Genomic DNA, 13,539 nt, shown 5'->3' on the forward strand with positions numbered 1-13,539 from the left:
GCAGATGGCACTGCTATTCATTTATTCCCTAAACCGCGTGTTAAAGGAGCAGTATGAGAGTTACTACTGACAAGAGGAGCATCAGCTTCTGCTAGATATTGTACTGTTTTATGATGTTTTGAAGGGAGCAGCTGTGTGTAGAGCTGAGGAGAGTCTGATGACTCCTGCTGTGTTTGTTCAGACTGTCCTCCCTGGAGTTTTGAGGTTACAAACTGAACGCTTGCAAATGCTGCCAAGCCGTACAGACATTGATTTTTTCCCCCCACCACATCAGTGCCAACGCTGATGACATTTCTTCCAGGTGACATTCCACATACTGAAAGTGCCCAACCTATAACATTTGTCATGAATGTACATTGTGAAGCAGTTGACAACAAACGGCCCTGTTGTATTCAGGAACTCTCCTCTGTGCCATAACTAAAAGGCAATTCAAGCTCATGTTGCTCTGTAGAAATGAATACTAACTGAAATATCTGAAGAGAGCTTTTGTTTGAGATTTTTGGACATAATAGAGTTTGCTGAAATGAATTGCGTGCGAGCATCTTAGACATTTTTTTTTCAACTTGAAATATTGTAGAAGGCATTTTTTGAAGTCTTTTGTAAAGGGAATTGTTTGCTGTGTCAGTCTCCATTTATCCAAGTGTTCCTTTAGCTCGGTCACAGAGAAAGCTTAGGGCTGTTGGGCCTTTCACCACCTTTCAGTCTAATTCTTTCTGATGTTATAACCATCATTTTATCTTCACCAGCTTTCATACTAATTAATTCTGATGCATTGTCCATCATAATATGAAGGGGTTCTTAAACTACCTTGCCAGTGTTAGCGCCTCACTTATTAATAGTTACAATTTTGACATGGCAGATTTTAGAGAATGTGATAGAGGTCCCCTTGGTGAAAGGGTAGGACCTCTGGCAATACAGTTTTAGAAAAGTCGGGATCCCTGGCTATTGTCTTTTCCTGAAATAAACATTTATTCCCATCCTTCCCTGCATGTTTTGACAGCAGCTGTGCACATTGAGTGGTAACTTTTCTGAAGCCAAGAGTGGCTGCGCAGGAGCCTAACTTTGTACAACAAAACTCACCCAAGAGATTCATCCCTCTTGGCGGGGTGAAATCTCTCAGTGAGAGGTGGGTGCTTTTGCTGCTGCAGCATCCCTGATTAATCCCCTCTTCTCCATGAGCTTCCCCCATAGTGCCCGGTGAGCTCCTAAGGACCTGAGCTCTAGTGGTACTTCACATCTGAATGCTCTGTCCGGGTTTTTTCACAGAAGTTTCCCTGAACATGTATTTATCACCAAAAAAGCCACAAAAAGGTGGAAAATATAAAACTATACATTTTCCACAGTGAAACAATTCCCTACTTTCATTGAAAAGTCATCTTTTCAAAACTTTCTGACAGATGTATTATGACCAGCTGTAACAACTTGCTCAACTGTCAACATCAGCCTGCAAAATCCACACATAGAAAAGGAATGAAAAGTCATGAAATCTGGCTGCAATAAGAGCCATCATATTTCCATTAGAAATTTGGGCATATATAAAAATATTTCATAGAATCATAGAATGGTTTGGGTTGGAAGGGCCCTTAAAGATCATTGAGTTCCACCCCCCTGCCATGGGCAGGGACACCTCCCCCCAGACCAGGTTGCTCCAAGCCCCATCCAGCCTGGCCTTGAACCCCTCCAGGGATGGGGCATCCACAGCTTCTCTGGGCAACCTCTTCCAGTGCCTCACCACCCTCACAGGAAAGAATTTCTTTCTGGTATCTAATCTAAATCTCCTCTCTTTTGAGAGTATTTATACTTTTAGGTGACTATCTTGAAGGCTGGATGTTGTTTGAAGGACTGGTCCAATTCAGTACAGTAGCCCAAGCAGAAGTGGTCTGTCTATCAGTGTCTACAGATTCATTAAGTTATAATTTAGTTCTCGTGCCCCTTTTTCTTCTCCATCTTTCCCATCCCTTACAACATTGACTATAGTTAAAAAAAATCCTGTTTTCTTGAATACATAGCAATGTCTTACTCAGAGATATCACTCTTTCATAGCAACACTTTTTCAACATCTAAAAAATTCCTAATGACAAAAAAAATCCTCTTTAGAAATGGAAAACTTAACGGAAGTTGACCTCAGAGCTGTGCAGTCCCATTACCAATTCAGTCTTAATATTGTTTATAAAGTTTCATAGAAACAGAGGGAGGCTCATCATTGTGCACAAAGATAAAAGCCACAAACTATGTACTATAAAGTTACATATAGTGTCAAGAACTGTATTTCTATTATATATATATACACACCATAATAAGTCTGTGTAATAAGTGGTGCCATGTGTTACCAGCTGGTACTTCATACATACAGATTCCTATACCTGTGAAAGGCATCGCTAACAGAGTTGTGCTGTGCCATAAAACTGATATATCTCATCATCTCAGTCAGTCAATTCATCCATTACTGCTGGTGTTGCTATGACTTGAGAAGTGACATGGGGAAGTCAATGGCAGGGGTGCTGTCAATTTTCAGCAGGACAGGATTTTTATCTCTGTTTATTATGTGAAGGAGCACATCTGAGTAGCTCAAGTTAAGCTTCTGTCAGTAGATATAACTCCCTGTCTCAAGAGAGCTGTTGGAGAATAGGGCTATGTCTCAGCCTTGGTCTATTTCTGAAGTTTCAAGTTAATTTCCTATATTTATTAGTTATGCAGATGAATTCGTCTTTGCTGGCTACAATTTTAGTTGCCAAATTACTGCACTCTTCTATCAAAGACATTGTTTGTGTTCTTGAGACTGTCCTGCAATTTGGATCCATATCAACCCTTAATTCCACAGGCATATTTTCCATGGGAAATATTCTTTCCCATTTTCTGATGGCTGTCTCTCTGATCTCTATCAGTATTAGGAATTTTTAATTAAAGGCTAACCTTTCGTGTTTAAAACTAGTGTGTCATAGTAACAGGATTTTTATCGGCTCATTCATTGCGCCTTTTTGTGTTGGGACTGGACAGGATGATGCACAGATAACATTTGTTTCCAGAAGTTATAATCTCTTCAATATTAGCACAGACTGTAAAACCAGAGGTTGCCCCTATTCTATCTGAGGCCCATATAAACAGATCTGGGGACTGAATTAATTTAAGCTGCTGATTAAGCATTGCTGATTTTGAGCCAGTTTACATGGTAGGACTGTATCTGTCCAAGTTAGTGTACCATTTCAGCGAGGGTCCTTCTTTGTTTTTCACACACACTTCCCAAATTCTTTCTAAAAATGTGAATCATCTTTTGTTTGTGGCAAGGAGAGTAAAATACGGAGATAGAAATTACATACTGATGAGTTTAATGGCTTTGGAGGTCAGGAACAAAGAATTGTCTTCATCTGAAAACTTCAGGGGAGAGGTCAGGGAAGGAGGAAGGGGAATACGCGCTGCCTCTGTGGAGTTGGAAAATTGATTATTGTTTGGGTTCTGTGCTGCTACAATCTATATGAGCTCTTCCAGTTTTGAACTCTGTTCTTTTTATGCTGCTTTTGGGAAACAAAGGCCTTCTTAGACATACTTGTATTCAATGTCCTTGTATTCAATGCATAAAAACTGACAAATAGCAGATGAAGGTAAGTTACGGAGAGGAAGGAGCCTGTCCAAGTGATGCATCTCTACTTATTTCACAAGTTTGCTATCTCTGCTTATTGCTGGCTGCTCCATGGAGAAGTTCAGCCCACCAGAGAGAGGTATGGAGTCCCTCCAGCCATCTCTCCAGTTGTTGGAGAGCCTTGTCTGGCAGCCTTGTCTGAGGTCCAGTGGCCTTGCTTGTTTGTTCCTCTGTTTTTCTGCTAGAAAGCTTTTTTCCTTGGTGATTTGACAAGTAGAAAAATAGAAGAGCCATGCAAAGATCAAAATTCATAGTAACCTGACATACAAAGATTGGAAGGTCCAAAACTGGTGAGTTTTTTGACAAACCCGTCTCTCCATCATTAGTTGGGTCAATTGCTGCACCGCGCTCGCTCTGATGTACAAACAAGGAGATGCCCTTTCTTTCAGCAAAGTGTTCCCATTTAGCATGTTACCCCAAAAATCCTTTTCAGAAATGACTCATTTGAAACAGTGCATTATACTTCTTGAGGATGCTTTCCTAATACAGCAACATCTCGTCCATCGGCTATTTTTGTACAATGTACTGCGCCTTGGCAGTGCTTCATGCTTATGTCTAGAAGATACTTGCCCTCTTTTGAGATATGTTTCTAAATCCCAATTTAAGACTTTCAAGGATATTCCAACTCAAGTGCTCTTCTTAATTTATCTATAATATTTTCATATGTCAGGGGTGAATAACGTCTTCAGTGCTGCAGGAAGGAGTTCCCACTGATTTTCTTGCAAAACTTGCAAAGTTTTCTGATAAAAATCAGGGAAAATTTGTAATTTAATTTCCAACAGAATACTCACTACTAGATGGACGTCCTTGACAGGACGAGGGGCAATGGCTTCAAGCTGGAGGGGAACAGATTTAGATTGGAGATTAGAAGGGGGTTCTTTACTGTGAGGGTGGTGGAGCCCTGGAACAGGTTGCCCAGGGAGGTGGTTGAGGCCCCATCCCTGGAGATATTCAAGGAGAGGCTCGATGAGGCCCTGGGCAACCTGGTCTAGTTGGGGGTGTCCCTGCTGACTGCGGGGGGGTCGGACTAGATGACCTTTGGAGGTCCCTTCCGGCCTGGGCAATTCTATGAATTCTATGATTCTATGGCTGTTATTTAAACATCTATCTGATGAAAGAACAGCAATTGAAGCTGGTTTCCTGGGGACTCAGAATATTTGCAAAACCAGTGAAAATAATGTAGGTTTTGTAGACTTGCATGTTCATGCTGCAGTTACGTGGCTGTGCCTGGTATCCCATATCATTGTCTCCCAGTTCCACCACTGGAGCGTGAACACAGTAGTATCAATTATGCCCTGCTCTGGGGAGAAAAACTGCAGCAGCTTAAAAGATTTTTTTGATTTTCTCTTCCTTATGTGAAGGGCTTGGAAATGGGTAGTGTGTCAAAACGTATGAGAGTATAGCACCTGGAAATTGAGAGAGGCTGCTGGGTAAAGAAGACCAAATTACCTGAGTGGCATCCTCTGGGAGCATTAGGAAAACCCCTTTACCTAATGCAGTAACAGCACAAGAGTTTTTGTGAGTAAGAAGCTGGCCTTAACCACATCACGTGTCTGCCAGAGGAGACTCATCAGGGTAAGGTGCAGACAGCTTTCTAACTCAACGCAGGTGCTGAATGTTTCTCATTATCTGTTATTTCCAGTAATCTAGAGAAAAGACACAAGCAGAGGCTCCTCCTGGTACAAACGAGCCCAACGTGTGTGTAGTAATGAGGGACCTTTTCTAAAATATCTTTGAGTACTTAGTAACAGCTAAACATGCGAGCCCTGTTCCAGACGTGAGCGTTGCAAATGAAAAGCCTGAGAGCTGAAATCCCCAGATGAGATCTTTTTTCTGAAGTTTTGCCCTTTTTCTGTTGACAAGGTCACGTAACTCGTTCTGTTAGCACAGGGGATGAGAGCATGGAGTGTCAACACCGAGTCACGGGAGTGACTACCAGAGGAGGAGAGAAGGGGAGAGAGTCAGAGCACACAAAAAAAAGAGGTTAGGAGAGGATAGTTGGATGAGAGGAAAAGACAGGCTGGAGGAAAAGAGACAAATCAGAAAGTGAACTGATGCTGTTCCAACTCCTACCTAAAAAAAAAAAAAAAGAAAAGAACCAAAACAGATGAGGCAAGTGAATAAAAAAAGCAGGCACAGAATAATATAGACATGCTGGAAGAGACTCAAAATGCTAAAGAGGGCCCGTGGAAGGAGAAGGATGAGGAGAGGAAAAGCAAGGAAATAAGGAAAAGCAAGAAAGAGGAAATGAACAGTATGTTTTCTTACCATATCTTTCCATCGCTTCCCTGGGAAAACTTCCCTGAGATCTGTTAATTAGAAGAGTCGAGAGAAGGAGGGGGTTATTGCTGCTGCTGTGAGAGGAGGAGAATCGCTTCTGTTGTTGTTGGATGTAGGTTTACAGGGCCGATGAAGTAATCTTTGCACAGTGACATGCCAGGATCTTCAAATCCTCGTAAAATATTAAGGATTAAAACCACCTGCAACCACGCAACAGTGTGAGGCCTGTGTTCACATAAATTGTATCTGTGTGGTATCTCTCGAGTGGCATCGGTGTCTTTGCATCTCTGGCTATATTTTTCTCTGATGATCCCATACATTATCTTGACTTTCTGACCCACAAAATCGGTCCTGCTGTTGAAAATGAGCCACTTCAGCGCGTGCCTTATTTTTTCCTATCAGCTGTGAGGTTGCATTGCGTATTCAAGCAGATGTGCCGTTTGCTAAGGGCTGCAGTCGTGCTGGGAGATCACGTATTTGAGGGGTAAGGAGATGTGCTGTCTGTATTTCCAACAGCTAAAGCCAGGTGTAACTCTGGAAGTCATAATTATGGCAATCACAATAATACCCATAATAAAATCTCCAAGCCAAATTTTCAGCTGAAGTAGCTCATACAATTGTTTGGCAAAGTGATTACTTTACCAAGATGATGATGGGCCACGAAGATGATCAGAGGGATGGAGTAAAGTGATTACTTTACCAAGATGATGATGAACCACGAAGATGATAGGAGGGATGGAGCACCTCTCCTATGAAGGCAGGCTGAGAGAGGTGGGGTTGTTCAGCCTGGAGAAGAGAAGGCTCCGGGGAGACCTTATAGCAGCCTTTCAATATCTGAAGGGAGCTACAGGAGAGCTGGGGAGGGACTCTTTGCCAGGAGGTGTAATGATAGGACAAGGGGAAATGGTTTTAAATTGGAAGAAAAAAGATTCAGATTAGATCTCAGGGTGGTGAGACACTGGAAGAGGTTGCCCAGAGAAGCTGTGGATGCCCCATCCCTGGAGGGGTTCAAGGCCAGGCTGGATGGGGCTTGGAGCAACGTGGTCTGGTGGGAGGTGTCCCTGCCCAGGGCAGGGGGGTTGGAACTCGATGATCTTTGAGGTCCCTTCCAACCCAAACCATTCTGTGATTCTACAGGCACAAAATAAATGACCAGAGAAAAACTGCAAAAAGACATAGAGAGGGAGGCTTAGGCTTTCTGCCTTTCTCTGGGTGTGGAGGACGTACTGAACCGTGTTTTCCTAGAAGCAGGGTTTGGCCCTGGGCTGCTGGGTCTGTTTGTTAAACCGGCAGCCGCGTGGGATGGAAACGCATTCGGTTCATTCCCATAATCCTGACAGTATTAGGAAGGCTGGTTTCGTTTTACCATTCACTTTCTGTGCAGCTTTTGTCACTGGCCGAAGTGACTGCTGGAGCCAGGCACAACCCCCTTGTAGTGCTTAACCTGGTACATTTCTGCTACAGGATTTGTCGGATACGTGGTTTGCAGGTTAGAAATGTAAATAAATGTTCAACTTTGTTGTCGAACAATCACTGAACAACTTTGTTGTTGTTCAATCAGTGCAAAAATGCATCGATAACTGTTAGGCATTTTTGATAAAAATCTATGTTCCCTCCTCTCTTCTCTTAAAATAAGACACTTGTTTTATCTTCTGAGATAACAGATGTCTGGTTTTTTCCTGATTTTTTTTTTTCCCAAAGAACATTGGCAGTTAGTAGAATCAAACAGTAAGTGATATATTATTATGATTAATGGCAAGTATATTCAAACGGTGCCTTTTATTGAGAAAAGCTAACATTCCACTGGAAAAAAAAGTACTGGGGGGAGGATTGTTTGTATAGAAGAAGGTTTAATATGTCAGCTGCCAGCTGCAGGTTGTGTACGCTAAAGCACCCCACATGCAAGTCATCCCAAAGGCAATCACTACAAAAACCATGGTCTCTTTAGCAGGCCATGCAAACACAGAAGGATACAAATATCTCTTTGAAGGTATAGCAGTTTAATATGCATTTTTTTGTCTATATGTATTTAAGGGACTATGCTTCGCCTTATGATTACAGTAAAATGCAATATTAGGTATCCTTGGACACGCTGGTTACCATTCGTTAGCACTTACTCAGCTAAGAATTAGAATATACATACAATAAAAATGGGATTGTACTGTATTGTACCCACTTTACTAAACTGTGCTGTTAGTATTCACACATGTGGCAAATATGACTTAATCAGACCACAAATATTTTGCAGCATTCCATGGTATCTCATTTATTTGTTTAATTTGCCGCTATAGCAACTGGATTCCATCCTTTCAGATTCTTTTTTTCACAGACCTATGATCTACTTGGTTGAAGCTTGGCAGACAGCTTTTCCTTCAATTGAAGGCATATGCAGTAACTCAGTGACCAGATTTTTACCTATTTATCATTGTTGGAAAGTGGGTTATTTCACATGGACACAATACCAGAAGAATCAGCAGACCTGGTAAAGGGATACTGAGCCCAGAAGCTTATATGCTTTTTCCAGCCCTTGAAGTTGGTGGAATAAAAAATATTACTTCTCCCTGTATCCCAAAATTATTATTGCTACAGGAACAATAATACAAGGAAATATTTTGACATCGTTTTTGTAACAAATTACCACTTTTTAAAAGTAACTTTTTTCTTTGTTGATTGCTGTCTTTTTACATGTCTTTGTATTTGGAAACAGTCATCATTTCTGCAGAAATCATTTCATATTCAGATGATTAATATGTTGAAGTAGTGCCACAGAAGTAATGTTTTATACATGCTGATAGACAGAAATCAGAGGTTTGGGGACAACATTGGTAATTACTTTTGCTCATGCTGGGCTATGAGCATTGATAGAACCTGATGTCTGCCCTGCTCTTCAGTTCAAACCTTGTATTTTTACTTTCCCACGTAGATACCAATAAGTAAAACCAGTGTACGTTTTTAGTAACTCCTCAAATATGAGAGACTCAAATTCAAGGTGTGGCACGAAGGATGTTTTTGACAGATGTGTAAGCCATGGCCATTAGTCATGCACATTTACCATTTTCCCTTTTCCCTTTAGGGCCCAGTGCCCTGCTCAGGAAGAGCCATCACCTTTCAGAGGTGTCTGTTTCTCCCAGAGAGACCGTAAGGGTGACTAAGGTCACCCTTTATTTTCCCTCTGGCACCACAGTTACCTGAGCAGGAAAAAGCTCCAACCATGGAGAAATAGGATGAGGATGGAGGTGTCTCAGAATGGCAAAAGGCAGACCAGTGGCCAGTACATGCTCTTATATCTTTATTGCAATATTAATTGGTGCCCTTTAACTCTTCATCACTTGGTTTCTCCTCAAAACAAGTATCACTGCGTATATGAAGTGCTGTTTAAGATCTGTTTTTAAATGTCTGGTTTATTCCTAGTTCTGCTGAATAACCTGAGAGAAATTATGTCATGTTTAACCAAAAGCATTTTTCATAAGCCTTAATTAGCTAATGTGTGCATTTTGCGGGGCTGTGGAATGATAGTTAGGAAAACACTGCTGGCTGGTACTTGGTCCATAGTTCTGTGCCTGAGTCCGTTTACAAAGTGCTTGCTGGCTGCTCAGAGGTATTTATTCCCATTTCATGTGCCGCAGCGTCCCATTCATTTACTTGCAATGAAGAGGCAAATTGCCTTTTGCAAATTGCTTGGAGGATCAGGGATGCAAATGCAACTGAGAGTTGGAGTTGGTGTAGTTGTCCATTCTGCTACAGAACAGAAGTGACCTCCGCTTCAAATAATAACATTACTTATGGTTATATACCAAATTTAGTGCTCCTGCTATCTCATAAAATATTCTAGGCTGACATGGTGCGTGCTGTAGAAAGTTCAAATATACCTAGAAAGAAAATTCTTCTTTATCAAAAATGGCTGTAACATTCAAATCACATCCTTAAGTTTGTTTCCAACAGGAAGAAATTTTATTTGCGTCGTGGGGCTTTTAGCTTTTTAGGCAGTTACTTTGAGCTTCACCAGCTTTCTATAAACTCTATATGCAGAGTTCCAACTTGCTGAGTCACTGCCATGCACATTTTTGTGGCTTCTTTTGCAAATACAGTATGTAATGTAGAATTTTTTCATGAACTATTTATGGGAAAGATGAAATATGTATGTCGGTCTACTGAACTTTGTATTTTAAGGCACTTCTTAAAAGGAAGAAATGGGAAATGATATCATTTTCTATAAAGGAAACATCCATTAAAGATTTTTTTTTTTCACTAATACACAGATTTACTGATGTTTCCATTAACAAACAAAATTGTGTTGGCTTCAAGTTGTTTAAAAATACATACAGCTGCAAATCATTTTAGGAGGTGAATATATACTTAGATCAAAAAGGGAGGTGGATGGTGTTTTGGCCTTTGCTGCTGAAGCAGAGGAATGAAAGATGAAAAGAGGAGGGAATTTGAAGGAGAAAGACACGCATGTGTCAGAAGCTAAGAGAAGAAGTGATAGCCTTAGAGGTTGCTAAGGAGGAGAAGAGGCAAAGTAGAGGAAACCAAATACTGAAATAAAGAGGTGATAATAATAGTCAGCTGGAGGGAGCCATAGCACATGGAGGTGATAATTGTGTGTACTGTACATCACTGAGAAAAAGCTTGAAAGGGAAGTTTAAAGTACCCAGTGTATATTGAAAATGCGACCCTTCATTTATTCTACACCAATATGCAGAAACTGGGCTCCACTCGGTTTCCTGTGACCACTGCACGGGATCACTCTTTGCAGAGCAATTTTCTTTCTCCGGTATTTTTGTGTGTGCAGAAATCAGCAGTGTCCTGCTTTGTACTCCCAGTGCCTCTGATGTCCCCACAGTTTGTGGGTCTCTAGACCTCACAGTTGTTTGCCTGAGCACTATCCTACTGTCCCTCCTGCAGTTTTATTCTCCACAACATCAGTTTGGTAGGATTTCTGTATAGTCTGTATATATATACACTATATATCATATATAGAGAGTAATATATATATTGTGTGGATATATTGTGTGTATATATAGTATATGTAGTGTGTGTATATATGCACACTATATATAATGGGTATATAGTCATATATATACTATATATATTCATACATTAATAATGATATTCATACATTAATAATGATATTGGTACCGGGTACCGTTTTGAAGAACATCTCCTATAATTTTATATAAGCTGAGCACCGTTGATACAGATATGAAATGTTTAGTCCTGAAAATTGTTTCAGCCTAAATGAACAGGACAGGTAATGACTGGCAGAAAAGAGTTCCTATTTTCCATGTTAGAGAGGAGACACTAAACCATGGAATTTGTGGTTTGCCCGAGGCTCCAGGCCATTCGTTAAAGACTGAACTGCAAAGTGAATCTGTGTTTGCTTCATTAGCCAGTGCTTTTATTAAGAAATTATCCTCTCTCTCCAAACCAGGCAAAGAAGACAAATTCACAGCGAAGGAACGAGCGCTCACACGGGTTTCAAACTCATGCTCTATTGAAAGGAAGAAGTGACTCAATTTTTGAATAGAGAGATGTTGCTCAAAGTCCTGCTTCACTTAGTTACAATAGGCGTTTCATTATTTTCATTTTGTTTATATTATTGGAAGCACAGGTTCATCCCCCTGACTGCTTTTGTGTTTATGTTTTTTTTTTCATATAGCAACTACTGTCAACCTATTCCAAATAATTTGATTTTGGGCGTACCTTTTCTCCGTAAGGAGAAAAAATCCCTTAGGTTTCCATTCCTTCTCTGATGATGATTGATTTGAGAGGAGAGACTCTGACACGTAAACAGAAGGATGATTTAAGAAGGATGAACTTGGAAATTGAAAAGATTTTAAAGGATAAAAGGTCCCTCTCATCTGCCCTATCATTTGGAATTGTTTTTCCTTTTGTTGTCCAGGAATGCTGTTGGGACCAAGGAGGGGGGTGTTACTACTAGCGAAAAATCAAGGGAAGCTGAGAGTTCTGCTTGCAAATGTTTTTAAGCTCTTTCAAAAGTCTCTTTTATGAAGCCAAAGCTATTTCAAAAGCGACGTCAAAAGTTGTAGTTGCTGGTATATGGCAAGAGGAAATAAAAATACCCTTAAGTGAGAACATTGCTTGTGCAAAAGTGTGTCCCTGACGGTGGAGTGTCAGTAGTGGCCATGAAGAGCTGTACTTTGATTATTTTGACTGAGGTACTAAGATGTGTGTTTATTAGGCAGAATTTACACCGGAATGCGCAGTGGCACGATGTAGAGGCCTGTATCCACTTTGGGAAGTACCTTCCTTCGGGAAAGAATTCAGTGTTTACCAGCCCTGTCTCAAATCTGAACTCCACGGCTTAACTGGCAATAATACAAATATTCACAGCTGTATAAAAAATGTTATTTAGTTCACAACAGTAGCCATGGTTACCTGCATACTTTCATTGCCTTATTCATGTGTAATTCTCTTTTCTTTTTTCTTTTTTTTTTTCTGGAAATACCATTGCCATGTAATATAATGCTGTACAGCCTCTTGGTAAGTTTTGCGGTGTAAGAAAGAACATTTTGCAGTGAACCTGGAAGCATGTTAGATCAAATTGGCTTATAGATGGAAGATCCCACCTATACATTGCTAGGCAGAGCAGGGCGAGTCTGAACACTATGTGACTGCAATGTCAAAATATAAATAGGAATATGTAAAATTCCTTGGCATTAAAATGTCTCTGACGGTGCTTTAACTGCACAATATTTAAATAGAACTAGTCCCTGCTTGGTCCCCTCAGAGGTGACACAGACCAGGCAGTTCCTGTCAGTACATGTTAGAATAGCGAATTATTCTCGATTACTCTTGCAGGAAATGTGAGCCCCAGCAACCCCACCATGTCAGAAGGGTAGGAAAGTGCTATCATTTTCCTCCTCTCTCACCTTACTTTTGTCTGTGTAACTCAGTGCAGATGAGATGTACTCAAAAATCTTGTATTTTCATTACATTCATGGAAACCAGTCTCTTTAGCATTACCACAGCGGAATTCTCAAACATATTCTAACCTTTGCTAAGGAAAAAAAATAGTACTTAATCATGGAATCATAGAATGGTTAGAGTTGGAAGGGACCTTAAAGATCACCCAGTTCCAACCCCCCTGCCATGGGCAGGGACACCTCCCACCAGACCAGGTTGCTCCAAGCCCCATCCAGCCTGGCCTTGAACCCCTCCAGGGATGGGGCAGCCACAGCTTCTCTGGGCAACCTCTTCCAGTGTCTCACCACCCTCACAGCAAAGAATTTCTTCCTAATGTCTAATCTAAATCTCCCCTCTTTCAGTTTAAAACTGTTCCACTTCATCCTATTGCTCCACTCCCTGGTAAAGAGTCCCTCCCTTTCCAGGTATTTCAGGTGACTTTACAAACAAATCAATTACACTGTACAAGAGTGTTAAAGACAATTTACATAGGCTTTTACATTCTTTTTTTTAATTGAGAGGGGTTATGTTCATTCTAAAGGATTAAAATCATGTATCTCAGTTTAAATTAATAACAGCAGCAAAAGGAATAAAGAATATTTGCTTCTTTAATCTGGCTAATTTATCTAAGCTCTTTCAGTATAAGGTTCCTTACTGCTGTTGTAGAGAAAACTTACTGGACTAAATATAAAACC

General features: G+C 40.7%; 1 protein-coding gene across 1 annotated transcript in view; it reads left to right on the forward strand.

The window, feature by feature from the left end:
* Positions 1-13,539, forward strand: part of AIG1 (androgen-induced 1) — a 109,989-nt gene that overhangs the window by 12,742 nt on the left and 83,708 nt on the right. The gene's annotated exons all lie outside the window — the stretch shown is intronic.

Source organism: Calidris pugnax, unplaced genomic scaffold (assembly GCF_001431845.1).
Source record: "Calidris pugnax isolate Ruff unplaced genomic scaffold, ASM143184v1 scaffold57, whole genome shotgun sequence".
NCBI lineage: Eukaryota > Metazoa > Chordata > Aves > Charadriiformes > Scolopacidae > Calidris > Calidris pugnax.